Raw genomic sequence first — 16,926 nt, 5'->3', positions numbered from 1 at the left:
GAGAATTGCACTAAAATCCCATGCAATCGCATGGGGTTGATTTTCAGGCCAAGTACTATAAAGCTCGATGTTTTCTGGCCGAATGTATCCTTCTTTCTCTCTATCCTCTCTACTTATATTATTATTATTATTTATATTATTATTATTATTATTATTATTATTAAAAATAATATTATTATTAATAATCTTATGATTATTATTAATTAGTATTATACATAAAATACTGCGACGAGGTCATGAGCGTGTCACTTTTAAAATGGGTTTTCATACGGGATAAAGCTAAGGAAATTATGGGTTATTACTAAGGGAGGTTATGCGTATTGTTTAAGGGTTATGCTCGTAAAGTCAAACCTAGTGTTTATCATCTCCGTTACGTCTACGTACTTTTCTGAAATATTGAATCACAATATTGAATCATAAGCATTTATATTTTATCTTTTATAAATTAATAGTGTATACATGTCTAGTGCTCGAGTATATATATTTATACATGTTTGTATGTTAAATTTTGTCGTTAAACAGTTTATAATAAATCACGAATTAAATACATATATTACTGGTAAAAGGTGTATGATATACATGTTTTCGGAAATCTGGCGAAAAATTAATAACTTTTCATTTAGATATCGAATAGTTTCGATAAACGGATTAAAAGATATAATCAACTGAATTATGACTGACGTTAATTAAAATTACTTTTGAATTTGCAATTAATATTTAAACAACTTGTTTGTAAGATTGATAAATTGGATTTTTGAATATTACCAACCGAGTAAATGAATCCGTATATAAGGTACGTCTCATTTTGTTGAACAATTGTCAAAACTGATTGCTTTATCATATTTTAAAGCCTTATAAAAACTATAGTTTAATTTTACAAGAATTTGGAAACTATGTGAAATATTAAAATGATTCGATTGCCATGATCATTCAAACTATTGTATTAAGTCAGAATGACTTTTTGAAACAACTTTGGATAACTTTTGTATGTCGATCTCGAGCATTAGGATTGTGATACACTATGACCTGACCTAGCTTGATAGATATTTATTGACCAACATATGTTCTCTAGGTTGAGATCTACGATTATTTGGTATTCCGAGTTTCGGTCACATTTCGGTGAACAACTTTTTGTGCTGCTAAGGTGAGTTATAGCTTCCCTTTTTACTTATACTATTTTTGGGACTGAGAATACATGCGCTTTTTATGTTTTACTTACTTGACACGAGTACTTAAACTTTACATATGTGTGGGTTATATAACGGCATAAAGATTCCCTTTAGCACGGTAACATTTAATCATTGGTTTTTGAACCGGTGAATGCGAATATTAGATATGGATCCATAAGGCTTGACATCCCTGTCAGAGCTAGAGCGCTAGCCTTTTAACGGACGTGTGTTATTTGAGTTTAGGACACGTTGGTTTACGTGTATTAAAACGAATGGGGTATTTATCATTATAACGTTAAAGCTTAGTTACCAGGGTGCTCTGTTATGCAGAATCTATTGATAAATGTTTCTGGATGAAACAACTGAAATCTTGTGATCCACCTTTATATACAGATTATATGAAACAATAAAACTATGAACTCACCAACCTTTGTGTTGACACTTGTTAGCATGTTTATTCTCAGGTTCCCTAGAAGTCTTCCGCTGTTTGCTTATATGTTATACAAGCTATGTGCATGGAGTCTTACATGGCATATTTTTCGAGGAAACGTTGCATTCACCAAATCATCACCATGTATCTTATTTTGACTGCATTGTCAACGGAAGTACTATTGTAAACTATTATTATGGTGATTGTCTATATGTAGAAATCATCAGATGTCAAAAACCTTTGATTTAAAAATACATTTATGGTGTGCCTTTTCAAAAGAATGCAATGTTTACAAAACGTATCATATAGAGGTCAAATACCTCGCAATGAAATCGATGAATGACGTGTTCGTCCATATAGATTTGGAGCGATCGTCACAGTTGGTATCAGAGCGTTGGTCCTAGTGAACCAGGTCTTGCATTAGTGTGTCTAACTGATAAGTTGTTAGGATACATTCGTAAGTCTGGACTTCGACTGTGTCTGCATGTCAAAAGTTTTGCTTATCATTTCTTGTCGAAAATTACCTATTTATCAAACTTAAGTCTTGACACGTGTTTTTACATTTATTGCATACACGGTGTATAGACAAATCATATCCTATCATATCTACTATAGTGGATCTTATTTGGCGCTTTTCGAATTTCCCTCCGTAAATTACGGAATCTTTTTACTATATATACGTATGCGGGAAGACGGAGATATCATCCAGTATTCAACCCTCAATTCATATCGAGAATCGTTTCATAACTTTCTGTGATCACGTAAGATGGCCTCTTCGAATAGACCAAGTTCCTCCAGCTCCGAAGACAGCGTGACGGGAGCGCACTGACCGATCAACTACCGTGATTTCTTTAGAAAATGGGGATGGGTTCGCGAAATACTTACCTTATGGAGAAATGAAGAAGGTACTCCATACCACGAGCCGAATTTACCACCTAACGTCGGAGTACTCGATCCGCTTACCGGCGAACCTGTTCGCAACACCGTTTTCACTCTTTTCGCAAGGATTTTCCGCCTCGAAGGTCGACTCGATGTAGTTAAAGATAGTATTCGTCCTCTACTCCCGAATTCTAATCAGATAGGATTATTGGAAGAAGTTAGGAGACTTCAAACTAAATATCAAGAATTGACAACCCTTACAGAAGAATGGGTAGAACTAATTCATAGACTCGAGCGTAAAGTAGAAACCCTGGAGATGACGGTGTTCGATTTGGAAGCTAGGCTCACATCTACTACACAGGTACCACAAGCAGTACCAACAGCAAAAACAATACCACCATCACTCGCCTCAACATCACGATCTGTACATCGAACATCAACGTCATACGCACCATAGATACCAGGGAGTATCACCTACACCAACCACACCTGTAGCACCACAAGCTCCGTCAGTTCAAGAAAGCACCGTGGACATCATACGAGTCAAAAACGAGTATATTGTATCAATGAGTTATGAAGTATTAACTCAATTCCTCTAAAGAATTTATATGTATATCTTATATATATAAATTTTAAAACCATCATAAATCTCTTCGTACTAAGCTATTATGTATGAATTGAAAAAGGGTAAATATTACTCGGTTAAATTCATATTACTAATATGCTATGATGTACATCCTTTGTTAACAACTTAACATTCGTTAACTACAATCTCTGTTTCAACTCAATGAATTCCATTTCATAATAAATCAAGTGTATTATTCAATTACATAATTGATTTTACATTTTTATTTTCTATGTACTCGAAACTTTCTAGAAAACATAATATGTGCCTTGTAAGGTTCACAAAAATTCCACAGGCATCAACATCCTTCACCAAGGAATATCAATAAGAATAAATAATGAAGTATTGATTTCATTAATGAAATACTCCGCGAAGATTATGTAATCTCTAATGTTTTAGAGATTATTCAATTCTAATTCAAGCCGAAAATCAAATGAGTTTAATATGATATTAACTCATTAAATCTGTATTACATCTGAAGAAAATATACATACATATATTTTCATAGAGACGGTAATAAAAAAATTCTTTTGTACAAAATATTACTTGTGAAATCTTTAATGGGTAGGTAATACCCGGGGAAAATATATAAGTTCACAATTAATATGTTACACTATACATTCTTCAACTTTGATTCAAAAATCATTAACTATACTCACTATCTTCACAAGTGATACACAATCATTTCATACAAATTCAATTACATATTCTGATATTGACGGATCAGAATCCAAGTCATAACTCTGAACCGGTGAAATCATTCTTAGATCTCTACATCTTTCAAAGCTATACGTTGACTTCAAAACTGTGAAAGATCCTTTAGTATTGTTTTTACCAAAGATAACCTTGCAATTCCTTTTCAAAGTATCCAGTATTATCAACCATTCAACCAGTCAACGATGACCTTTCAAACTTGTAACTTTGGCATATACGTTTTTGTTACTGGGAAACCTTTTATGTTCCACCACATTAGCAGTAAATTTACCAACAACTTCATTGATCTTTGACCTTCCGAAAAATCTTTATACTCATTGAAGCCCTATCATTTACTCATCTGCATCTTGTAACGAGAATTGCCATACGAATTATCGGGAACTAGCAATCAGTATTTTAAAATTTTGCAGCACGTCTACTCCAACAGTTATATGTGTATATATAACGTCTACCTCCTGGATTTACATACTTTGAATGTGAAGTTTCTGAAAAACATCCCAAACTATGAACTAGTTCTCTGAAATTGGAATAATGCTGATGAAGCAGCAAAAACTGTAAACGACTTTAACAGTCAAAAGTTTGATGATAAAGAATAGTATGGTGGTAAAGCTGAGAAAAAGAGAAGGTTTTGGAACTGAAAAACGGATTGAGCAAAGTATGAAGGCGGTTGTGGATAAATCACAAAGACTGAACCTGCCTTCAAAGAATTCAAATAATTCAGTGTCTGCTGAAATCCTTAGTAAATACCTTGCTCCTTACTCTAAAACCTTTACGGATAATATTCTTCATCATCATCTTATCTTAAATATTCTAAGATATCATCATATCTTTCATTATAAATATCCTCAATATTTCTGAAGATATTTTCATAACTATTCTTATCTGAAATCATTCATCTCTTCGCGCTATCTGTATTACATCATAAAAGAAACTATTTTAGTTTCTAAATTCTGAAACCTTCAAGTTTAAAATATGAATGTTTTGAAGTAGTGTTGGGAACTGAAGCATGAATTAGTATAATATAATGACACTTGATCAACGTGATTATATTACAGTAAGTCATGCTGAGTTTCTAATGGAACGTGATAAAGGTTCACAGATTCCACCCTCATCATGAACCATGTTACATAACTCTTTTATTCTATAAAATCTCTAAATATATCAAGAAAATATATTTCTTGATGATTCGGTCTTTTCCAGATATTCTGGTAATTTAACAAATCAAATCGTGTTATTACCTTTCCTTTCTACTTTGTATATTATGATCATTCGAAACTCCATACCTACGAATTCTGGACCATTATTCGCTTGACTTGAAGTCGGGAAGAGAAAACAAAAACATGAAGCCCCTAAATATAATGGAGAATATAAAGCCCAATAACAACCCTGAAAATTTACAAACCGTGTATATCAATACGTATTGCAACGTAAAGACACGGGAAAATTAATAACACTATAACCCCAAGATAAAAGTAAAAGTAAATAAAATCCTCCGGTGGTAAATGAAAGAGAAGGATGACAGATATGAAGGTTAGGAGTATATCAAGAATCAGAACTGGATGAAGCATTTCACAATCTTTTGGAAGTATGAAATAAGGGAGAAGATTATAGGAGTGGTGAAAATAAATGAAACGGAAGAGGACAATTTATAGCGAAATATCAGACATAGCAATCAAGGCAGATTACGCATTTAATCAAAGAAAATCCTAATTTCCTTAAATTTTGAAGAATCAAATCTTATTAAGATTATGAAGATTTGCTATTCCTTAAATTTCGGAAATCAATCGTTACTACATCAAGAGATAAGACGCATCTCTATTATCCATTTCATTCTATTACAATAATTTCCCTCATACGCTTCGAGTAATCAGATTGTTTTATCCATATTATTCAACGGTGATAAAACTCTATTTATCGACTCATATTCGTCATGAAAACATTTTTATTTTTAGCCATGACGACCTCACTCAAATTTTGGGACGAAATTTCTTTAACGGGTAGGTACTGTGATGACCCGGAAAATTCTGATCAAATTTAAACTTAATCTTGTATGATTAACATTTTCGACACGATAAGCAAAGTCTATGAAGTTGAATCACAAAATTTTGAACTATTTAATTGTTCTCAACGATTCGCGAACAATTATATGTAAATAGATACATATACTATAACTTGAAAACGTAACAAAGTGTTGAGTATATGATACTGTGCATTAAACTTATTGGTTTGATTATCTGATTGATATATTTAACTACGGAGTTAAAAGATAATGCCAAACGATTGAATTAAAAGATATTTATTAAGTCTCTTAATGATTATGATATTATTACGTGTCTCTGTTGTGAGGACCACACTGATTTGAGAAATTATTCCTTTTTAACGGTATTCGGAATAAATGATAAAGTGTTTGTTTAAATAACGTAATTTGGACACATACAATAATTAGAATATTAATTTTTAAGAATTAATTATATGAATAACTTGCGATATGTATTTTAAAACGTGTTTATAAATATTGAGAATAGATATTAACTTGGTTATGAAACGTTTGATAAATATTATTATATTAATAAATAACAAGACAATGATTTATAGAAGTAAATGACCAAAACACTCGAAAGATTGAGATATACTTTGAGTGGTATAGTTTATGGATAATTTAAGGCTATATTTTGACAAAGGTACGAGTCACAAAACGTAAATTACGAGTTTTCTAAGCGTACGAAAATGCGTTCGAGAAACCGGAACTGGGACATAAGTCGAGTGACAACGTACGAGTCATCAGAACGAAAATTACAAGTCAACTATGCACATGAATTTAATATAATATATAATTAATTATTTAAATTATATATATTATATATATTATATTTAATTATGTCGGCAAACAAGAAAACAAAAAATATGTGAGCTGGATCTGACGGCCATGCGATCGCATGGGAAATAGGCATAAAACCCATGCAAGTGCATGAGCTCATGCAAGTGCATGAGAATTGCACTAAAATCCCATGCAATCGCATGGGGTTGATTTTCAGGCCAAGTACTATAAAGCTCGATGTTTTCTGGCCGAATGTATCCTTCTTTCTCTCTATCCTCTCTACTTATATTATTATTATTATTTATATTATTATTATTATTATTATTATTATTATTATTATTATTATTATTATTAAAAATAATATTATTATTAATAATCTTATGATTATTATTAATTAGTATTATACATAAAATACTGCGACGAGGTCATGAGCGTGTCACTTTTAAAATGGGTTTTCATACGGGATAAAGCTAAGGAAATTATGGGTTATTACTAAGGGAGGTTATGCGTATTGTTTAAGGGTTATGCTCGTAAAGTCAAACCTAGTGTTTATCATCTCCGTTACGTCTACGTACTTTTCTGAAATATTGAATCACAATATTGAATCATAAGCATTTATATTTTATCTTTTATAAATTAATAGTGTATACATGTCTAGTGCTAGAGTATATATATTTATACATGTTTGTATGTTAAATTTTGTCGTTAAACAGTTTATAATAAATCACGAATTAAATACATATATTACTGGTAAAAGGTGTATGATATACATGTTTTCGGAAATCTGGCGAAAAATTAATAACTTTTCATTTAGATATCGAATAGTTTCGATAAACGGATTAAAAGATATAATCAACTGAATTATGACTGACGTTAATTAAAATTACTTTTGAATTTGCAATTAATATTTAAACAACTTGTTTGTAAGATTGATAAATTGGATTTTTGAATATTACCAACCGAGTAAATGAATCCGTATATAAGGTACGTCTCATTTTGTTGAACAATTGTCAAAACTGATTGTTTTATCATATTTTAAAGCCTTATAAAAACTATAGTTTAATTTTACAAGAATTTGGAAACTATGTGAAATATTAAAATGATTCGATTGCCATGATCATTCAAACTATTGTATTAAGTCAGAATGACTTTTTGAAACAACTTTGGATAACTTTTGTATGTCGATCTCGAGCATTAGGATTGTGATACACTATGACCTGACCTAGCTTGATAGATATTTATTGACCAACATATGTTCTCTAGGTTGAGATCTACGATTATTTGGTATTCCGAGTTTCGGTCACATTTCGGTGAACAACTTTTTTTGCTGCTAAGGTGAGTTATAGCTTCCCTTTTTACTTATACTATTTTTGGGACTGAGAATACATGCGCTTTTTATGTTTTACTTACTTGACACGAGTACTTAAACTTTACATATGTGTGGGTTATATAACGGCATAAAGATTCCCTTTAGCACGGTAACATTTAATCATTGGTTTTTGAACCGGTGAATGCGAATATTAGATATGGATCCATAAGGCTTGACATCCCTGTCAGAGCTAGAGCGCTAGCCTTTTAACGGACGTGTGTTATTTGAGTTTAGGACACGTTGGTTTACGTGTATTAAAACGAATGGGGTATTTATCATTATAACGTTAAAGCTTAGTTACCAGGGTGCTCTGTTATGCAGAATCTATTGATAAATGTTTCTGGATGAAACAACTGAAATCTTGTGATCCACCTTTATATACAGATTATATGAAACAATAAAACTATGAACTCACCAACCTTTGTGTTGACACTTGTTAGCATGTTTATTCTCAGGTTCCCTAGAAGTCTTCCGCTGTTTGCTTATATGTTATACAAGCTATGTGCATGGAGTCTTACATGGCATATTTTTCGAGGAAACGTTGCATTCACCAAATCATCACCATGTATCTTATTTTGACTGCATTGTCAACGGAAGTACTATTGTAAACTATTATTATGGTGATTGTCTATATGTAGAAATCATCAGATGTCGAAAACCTTTGATTTAAATATACATTTATGGTGTGCCTTTTCAAAAGAATGCAATGTTTACAAAACGTATCATATAGAGGTCAAATACCTCGCAATGAAATCGATGAATGACGTGTTCGTCCATATAGATTTGGAGCGATCGTCACAGTTGGTATCAGAGCGTTGGTCCTAGTGAACCAGGTCTTGCATTAGTGTGTCTAACTGATAAGTTGTTAGGATACATTCGTAAGTCTGGACTTCGACTGTGTCTGCATGTCAAAAGTTTTGCTTATCATTTCTTGTCGAAAATTACCTATTTATCAAACTTAAGTCTTGACACGTGTTTTTACATTTATTGCATACACGGTGTATAGACAAATCATATCCTATCATATCTACTATAGTGGATCTTATTTGGCGCTTTTCGAATTTCCCTCCGTAAATTACGGAATCTTTTTACTATATATACGTATGCGGGAAGACGGAGATATCATCCAGTATTCAACCCTCAATTCATATCGAGAATCGTTTCATAACTTTCTGTGATCACGTAAGATGGCCTCTTCGAATAGACCAAGTTCCTCCAGCTCCGAAGACAGCGTGACGGGAGCGCACTGACCGATCAACTACCGTGATTTCTTTAGAAAATGGGGATGGGTTCGCGAAATACTTACCTTATGGAGAAATGAAGAAGGTACTCCATACCACGAGCCGAATTTACCACCTAACGTCGGAGTACTCGATCCGCTTACCGGCGAACCTGTTCGCAACACCGTTTTCACTCTTTTCGCAAGGATTTTCCGCCTCGAAGGTCGACTCGATGTAGTTAAAGATAGTATTCGTCCTCTACTCCCGAATTCTAATCAGATAGTATTATTGGAAGAAGTTAGGAGACTTCAAACTAAATATCAAGAATTGACAACCCTTACGGAAGAATGGGTAGAACTAATTCATAGACTCGAGCGTAAAGTAGAAACCCTGGAGATGACGGTGTTCGATTTGGAAGCTAGGCTCACATCTACTACACAGGTACCACAAGCAGTACCAACAGCAAAAACAATACCACCATCACTCGCCTCAACATCACGATCTGTACATCGAACATCAACGTCATACGCACCATAGATACCAGGGAGTATCACCTACACCAACCACACCTGTAGCACCACAAGCTCCGTCAGTTCAAGAAAGCACCGTGGACATCATACGAGTCAAAAACGAGTATATTGTATCAATGAGTTATGAAGTATTAACTCAATTCCTCTAAAGAATTTATATGTATATCTTATATATATAAATTTTAAAACCATCATAAATCTCTTCGTACTAAGCTATTATGTATGAATTGAAAAAGGGTAAATATTACTCGGTTAAATTCATATTACTAATATGCTATGATGTACATCCTTTGTTAACAACTTAACATTCGTTAACTACAATCTCTGTTTCAACTCAATGAATTCCATTTCATAATAAATCAAGTGTATTATTCAATTACATAATTGATTTTACATTTTTATTTTCTATGTACTCGAAACTTTCTAGAAAACATAATATGTGCCTTGTAAGGTTCACAAAAATTCCACAGGCATCAACATCCTTCACCAAGGAATATCAATAAGAATAAATAATGAAGTATTGATTTCATTAATGAAATACTCCGCGAAGATTATGTAATCTCTAATGTTTTAGAGATTATTCAATTCTAATTCAAGCCGAAAATCAAATGAGTTTAATATGATATTAACTCATTAAATCTGTATTACATCTGAAGAAAATATACATACATATATTTTCATAGAGACGATAATAAAAAAATTCTTTTGTACAAAATATTACTTGTGAAATCTTTAATGGGTAGGTAATACCCGGGGAAAATATATAAGTTCACAATTAATATGTTACACTATACATTCTTCAACTTTGATTCAAAAATCATTAACTATACTCACTATCTTCACAAGTGATACACAATCATTTCATACAAATTCAATTACATATTCTGATATTGACGGATCAGAATCCAAGTCATAACTCTGAACCGGTGAAATCATTCTTAGATCTCTACATCTTTCAAAGCTATACGTTGACTTCAAAACTGTGAAAGATCCTTTAGTATTGTTTTTACCAAAGATAACCTTGCAATTCCTTTTCAAAGTATCCAGTATTATCAACCATTCAACCAGTCAACGATGACCTTTCAAACTTGTAACTTTGGCATATACGTTTTTGTTACTGGGAAACCTTTTATGTTCCACCACATTAGCAGTAAATTTACCAACAACTTCATTGATCTTTGACCTTCCGAAAAATCTTTATACTCATTGAAGCCCTATCATTTACTCATCTGCATCTTGTAACGAGAATTGCCATACGAATTATCGGGAACTAGCAATCAGTATTTTAAAATTTTGCAGCACGTCTACTCCAACAGTTATATGTGTATATATAACGTCTACCTCCTGGATTTACATACTTCGAATGTGAAGTTTCTGAAAAACATCCCAAACTATGAACTAGTTCTCTGAAATTGGAATAATGCTGATGAAGCAGCAAAAACTGTAAACGACTTTAACAGTCAAAAGTTTGATGATAAAGAATAGTATGGTGGTAAAGCTGAGAAAAAGAGAAGGTTTTGGAACTGAAAAACGGATTGAGCAAAGTATGAAGGCGGTTGTGGATAAATCACAAAGACTGAACCTGCCTTCAAAGAATTCAAATAATTCAGTGTCTGCTGAAATCCTTAGTAAATACCTTGCTCCTTACTCTAAAACCTTTACGGATAATATTCTTCATCATCATCTTATCTTAAATATTCTAAGATATCATCATATCTTTCATTATAAATATCCTCAATATTTCTGAAGATATTTTCATAACTATTCTTATCTGAAATCATTCATCTCTTCGCGCTATCTGTATTACATCATAAAAGAAACTATTTTAGTTTCTAAATTCTGAAACCTTCAAGTTTAAAATATGAATGTTTTGAAGTAGTGTTGGGAACTGAAGCATGAATTAGTATAATATAATGACACTTGATCAACGTGATTATATTACAGTAAGTCATGCTGAGTTTCTAATGGAACGTGATAAAGGTTCACAGATTCCACCCTCATCATGAACCATGTTACATAACTCTTTTATTCTATAAAATCTCTAAATATATCAAGAAAATATATTTCTTGATGATTCGGTCTTTTCCAGATATTCTGGTAATTTAACAAATCAAATCGTGTTATTACCTTTCCTTTCTACTTTGTATATTATGATCATTCAAAACTCCATACCTACGAATTCTGGACCATTATTCGCTTGACTTGAAGTCGGGAAGAGAAAACAAAAACATGAAGCCCCTAAATATAATGGAGAATATAAAGCCCAATAACAACCCTGAAAATTTACAAACCGTGTATATCAATACGTATTGCAACGTAAAGACACGGGAAAATTAATAACACTATAACCCCAAGATAAAAGTAAAAGTAAATAAAATCCTCCGGTGGTAAATGAAAGAGAAGGATGACAGATATGAAGGTTAGGAGTATATCAAGAATCAGAACTGGATGAAGCATTTCACAATCTTTTGGAAGTATGAAATAAGGGAGAAGATTATAGGAGTGGTGAAAATAAATGAAACGGAAGAGGACAATTTATAGCGAAATATCAGACATAGCAATCAAGGCAGATTACGCATTTAATCAAAGAAAATCCTAATTTCCTTAAATTTTGAAGAATCAAATCTTATTAAGATTATGAAGATTTGCTATTCCTTAAATTTCGGAAATCAATCGTTACTACATCAAGAGATAAGACGCATCTCTATTATCCATTTCATTCTATTACAATAATTTCCCTCATACGCTTCGAGTAATCAGATTGTTTTATCCATATTATTCAACGGTGATAAAACTCTATTTATCGACTCATATTCGTCATGAAAACATTTTTATTTTTAGCCATGACGACCTCACTCAAATTTTGGGACGAAATTTCTTTAACGGGTAGGTACTGTGATGACCCGGAAAATTCTGATCAAATTTAAACTTAATCTTGTATGATTAACATTTTCGACACGATAAGCAAAGTCTATGAAGTTGAATCACAAAATTTTGAACTATTTAATTGTTCTCAACGATTCGCGAACAATTATATGTAAATAGATACATATACTATAACTTGAAAACGTAACAAAGTGTTGAGTATATGATACTGTGCATTAAACTTATTGGTTTGATTATCTGATTGATATATTTAACTACGGAGTTAAAAGATAATGCCAAACGATTGAATTAAAAGATATTTATTAAGTCTCTTAATGATTATGATATTATTACGTGTCTCTGTTGTGAGGACCACACTGATTTGAGAAATTATTCCTTTTTAACGGTATTCGGAATAAATGATAAAGTGTTTGTTTAAATAACGTAATTTGGACACATACAATAATTAGAATATTAATTTTTAAGAATTAATTATATGAATAACTTGCGATATGTATTTTAAAACGTGTTTATAAATATTGAGAATAGATATTAACTTGGTTATGAAACGTTTGATAAATATTATTATATTAATAAATAACAAGACAATGATTTATAGAAGTAAATGACCAAAACACTCAAAAGATTAAGATATACTTTGAGTGGTATAGTTTATGAATAATTTAAGGCTATATTTTGACAAAGGTACGAGTCACAAAACGTAAATTACGAGTTTTCTAAGCGTACGTTCGAGAAACCGGAACCGGGACATAAGTCGAGTGACAACGTACGAGTCATCAGAACGAAAATTACAAGTCAACTATGCACATGAATTTAATATAATATATAATTAATTATTTAAATTATATATATTATATTTAATTATGTCGACAAACAAAAAAATAAAAAATATGTGAGCTGGATCTGACGGCCATGTGATCGCATGGGAAATAGGCATAAAACCCATGCAAGTGCATGAGAATTGCACTAAAATCCCATGCACTTGCATGGGGTTGATTTTCAGGCCAAGTACTATAAAGCTCGATGTTTTCTGGCCGAATTTATCCATCTTTCTCTCTATCCTCTCTACTTATATTATTATTATTATTATTATTATTTATATTATTATTATTATTATTATTATTATTATTATTATTATTATTATTATTATTATTATTATTAAAAATAATATTATTATTAATAATCTTATGATTATTATTAATTAGTATTATACATAAAATACTACGATGAGGTCATGAGCGTGTCACTTTTAAAATGGTTTTTCATACGGGATAAAGCTAAGGAAATTATGAGTTATTACTAAGGGAGGTTATGCGTATTGTTTGAGGGTTATGCTCGTAAAGTCAAACCTAGTGTTTATCATCTCTGTTACGTCTACGTACTTTTCTGAAATATTGAATCACAATATTGATACGTAAGCATTTATATTTTATCTTTTATAAATTAATAGTGTATACATGTCTAGTGCTCGAGTATATATATTTATACATGTTTGTATATTAAATTTTGTCGTTAAACAGTTTATAATAAATCACGAATTAAATACATATATTACTGGTAAAAGGTGTATGATATACATGTTTTCGGAAAGCTGGCGAAAAATCAATAACTTTTCATTTAGATATCGAATAGTTTCGATGAACGGATTAAAAGATATGATCAACTGAATTATGATTGACGTTAATTAAAATTACTTTTGAATCTGCAATTAATATTTAAACAACTTGTTTGTAAGATTGATAAATTGGATTTTTGAATATTACCAACCGAGTAAATGAATCCTTATATAAGGTACGTCTCATTTTGTTGAACAATTGTCAAAACTGATTGTTTTATCATATTTTAAAGCCTTATAAAAACTATAGTTTAATTTTACAAGAATTGGGAAACTATGTGAAATATTAAAATGATTCGATTGCCATGATCATTCAAACTATTGTATTAAGTCAGAATGACTTTTTGAAACAACTTTGGATAACTTTTGTATGTCGATCTCGAGCATTAGGATTGTAATAAACTATGACCTGACCTAGCTTGATAGACATTTATTGACCAACATATGTTCTCTAGGTTGAGATCTACGATTATTTGGTATTCTGAGTTTCGGTCACATTTCGGTGAACAACTTTATGTTCTGCTAAGGTGAGTTATAGCTTCCCTTTTTACTTATACTATTTTTGGGACTGAGAATACATGCGCTTTTTATGTTTTACTTACTTGACACGAGTACTTAAACTTTACATATGTGTGGGTTATATAACTGCATAAAGATTCCCCTTAGCACGGTAACGTTTAATCATTGGTTTTTGAACCGGTGAACGCGAATATTAGATATGGATCCATAGGGCTTGACATCCCTGTCCGAGCTAGAGCGCTAGCCTTTTAACGGACGTGTGTTATTTGAGTTTAGGACACGTTGGTTTGCGTGTATTAAAACGAATGGGGTATTTATCATTATAACGTTAAAGCTTAGTTACCAGGGTGCTCTGTTATGTAGAATCTATTGATAAACGTTTCTGGATGAAACAACTGAAATCTTGTGATCCACCTTTATATACAGATTATATGAAACAATAAAACTATGAAATCACCAATCTTTGTGTTGACACTTGTTAGCATGTTTATTCTCAGGTTCCCTAGAAGTCTTTCGCTGTTTGCTTATATGTTATACAAGCTATGTGCATGGAGTCTTACATGGCATATTTTTCGAGGAAACGTTGCATTCACCAAATCATCACCATGTATCTTATTTTGACTGCATTGTCAACGGAAGTACTATTGTAAACTATTATTACGGTGATTGTCTATATGTAGAAATCATCAGATGTCAAAAACCTTTGATTTAAATATACATTTATGGTGTGCCTTTTCAAAAGAATGCAATGTTTACAAAACGTATCATATAGAGGTCAAATACCTCGCAATGAAATCGATGAATGACGTGTTCGTCCATATGGATTTGGAGCGATCGTCACATGGGTCAATATTACCACCTCCAGTACAACAACAGTTAGACAAAATAGAACTCCAATAATTTTAGTGTTTCATATCAATTGGAATTAACTTTAGAAACATTTCTTAAGCCCTGAAGCAGAAGCACGTTTCATAGTGTTTGCTCAACAAGACTAAGATCCATCAATTCAATTGATTTATTATAAGATAAAAAAATATATGAGTATCATTACATGCCAAAAGCCAGGAATAAGGGTTTGCTCTCCATGCACTCAACGTAATACTACTATATAACATATAAAAGCCAATAACACAAAAAGCTTAAGCAACAAGATCCATTTATATACAAGGGTTCGACTTAACCGTAACTTTAGTAGCAACAATTGCAATCACCTAATCTACGCTTATTCACTATTGTAAGCTATTATAACGACTCCTTCTAATGGAAACGCTGCAATAACAGATTTTATATTTTGTACATACCACGGTTCCATGATTTTTTTTAAAAAATAGTAATTTTTTCAAACGGTCTTTAAAAAATGGAAACTGAATCATAATCTTCGCAAAAATGGTAAAACCGAACTTCCAAAGTTCGGTTTTGGTCAAACCCGAAGTTTGGAAGTTCAGTTTTGTTATTTTATTCATTTCTACAGTGACTTGGCAGACAAGTGTACTAGGTTAGCCACCCGTGCCCTAAACCGAAGATTGAAACTTCGGTTTTGCAGGCTTTTGAGCAAAACCGAAGTTTCAAACTTCGGTTTTGGTCCTGCCATCTTTTGTTCACTTTTTACCCAAATCTTGCTTTTGCAGGTCGTAATCTATGCTTTTGTACATCTATTTATACCAGTTGAAACTTCATTCTCAATAACAACATCACATACAACACAAGCACATTTCAAACACCTGAAACTGAGTTTTAATTTTAACTGAATTAAGCAGTTTAAAACTAAAAAAACACAAAATCAGATTCTAAAAAAATGGCCAATGATGAGAACGATGGATGGGAATACCTACTTGATATTGATGATTCCGATCTCACTCAATCTGTATCAGTTTCAAAACCCACTCAAACCATATTGGTGCCCACTGAGGCGCCACCATTCCCCCGACCTTTACAGTCCCCCCAACTTAACCGTCAAAAGCAAAAGCAACCTATTTCACCACAACGACCTGTTCTTCGCGGTTCCGGGTCTAACAAAAAGAACAAATTATCCTACCGAATCCCTGGACCCGTTGATGTTTTCCAAAATGCGTATGAACTTTGAAATAACGAGAATAACGTTGTGGATGACATGTCTACGCAAGATTTTGTAAGGAAAATAATCAACAGACCT

The 16,926-nt window shown here is 32.2% G+C and overlaps 1 pseudogene; it reads right to left on the bottom strand.

Annotated features, from left to right (window-relative positions):
- Positions 1 to 16,451, bottom strand: part of LOC139857819 (protein S-acyltransferase 8-like) — a 51,121-nt pseudogene extending 34,670 nt beyond the window's left edge.
- Between the last annotated feature and the right edge of the window lie 475 nt (positions 16,452 to 16,926).

The sequence above is a fragment of the Rutidosis leptorrhynchoides genome, chromosome 7, assembly GCF_046630445.1.
Source record: "Rutidosis leptorrhynchoides isolate AG116_Rl617_1_P2 chromosome 7, CSIRO_AGI_Rlap_v1, whole genome shotgun sequence".
Classification (NCBI taxonomy): Eukaryota; Viridiplantae; Streptophyta; class Magnoliopsida; order Asterales; family Asteraceae; genus Rutidosis; species Rutidosis leptorrhynchoides.
The sequence above is the reverse complement of the archived record's forward strand: the minus strand, read 5'-3'. Positions and strand labels throughout refer to the sequence as shown.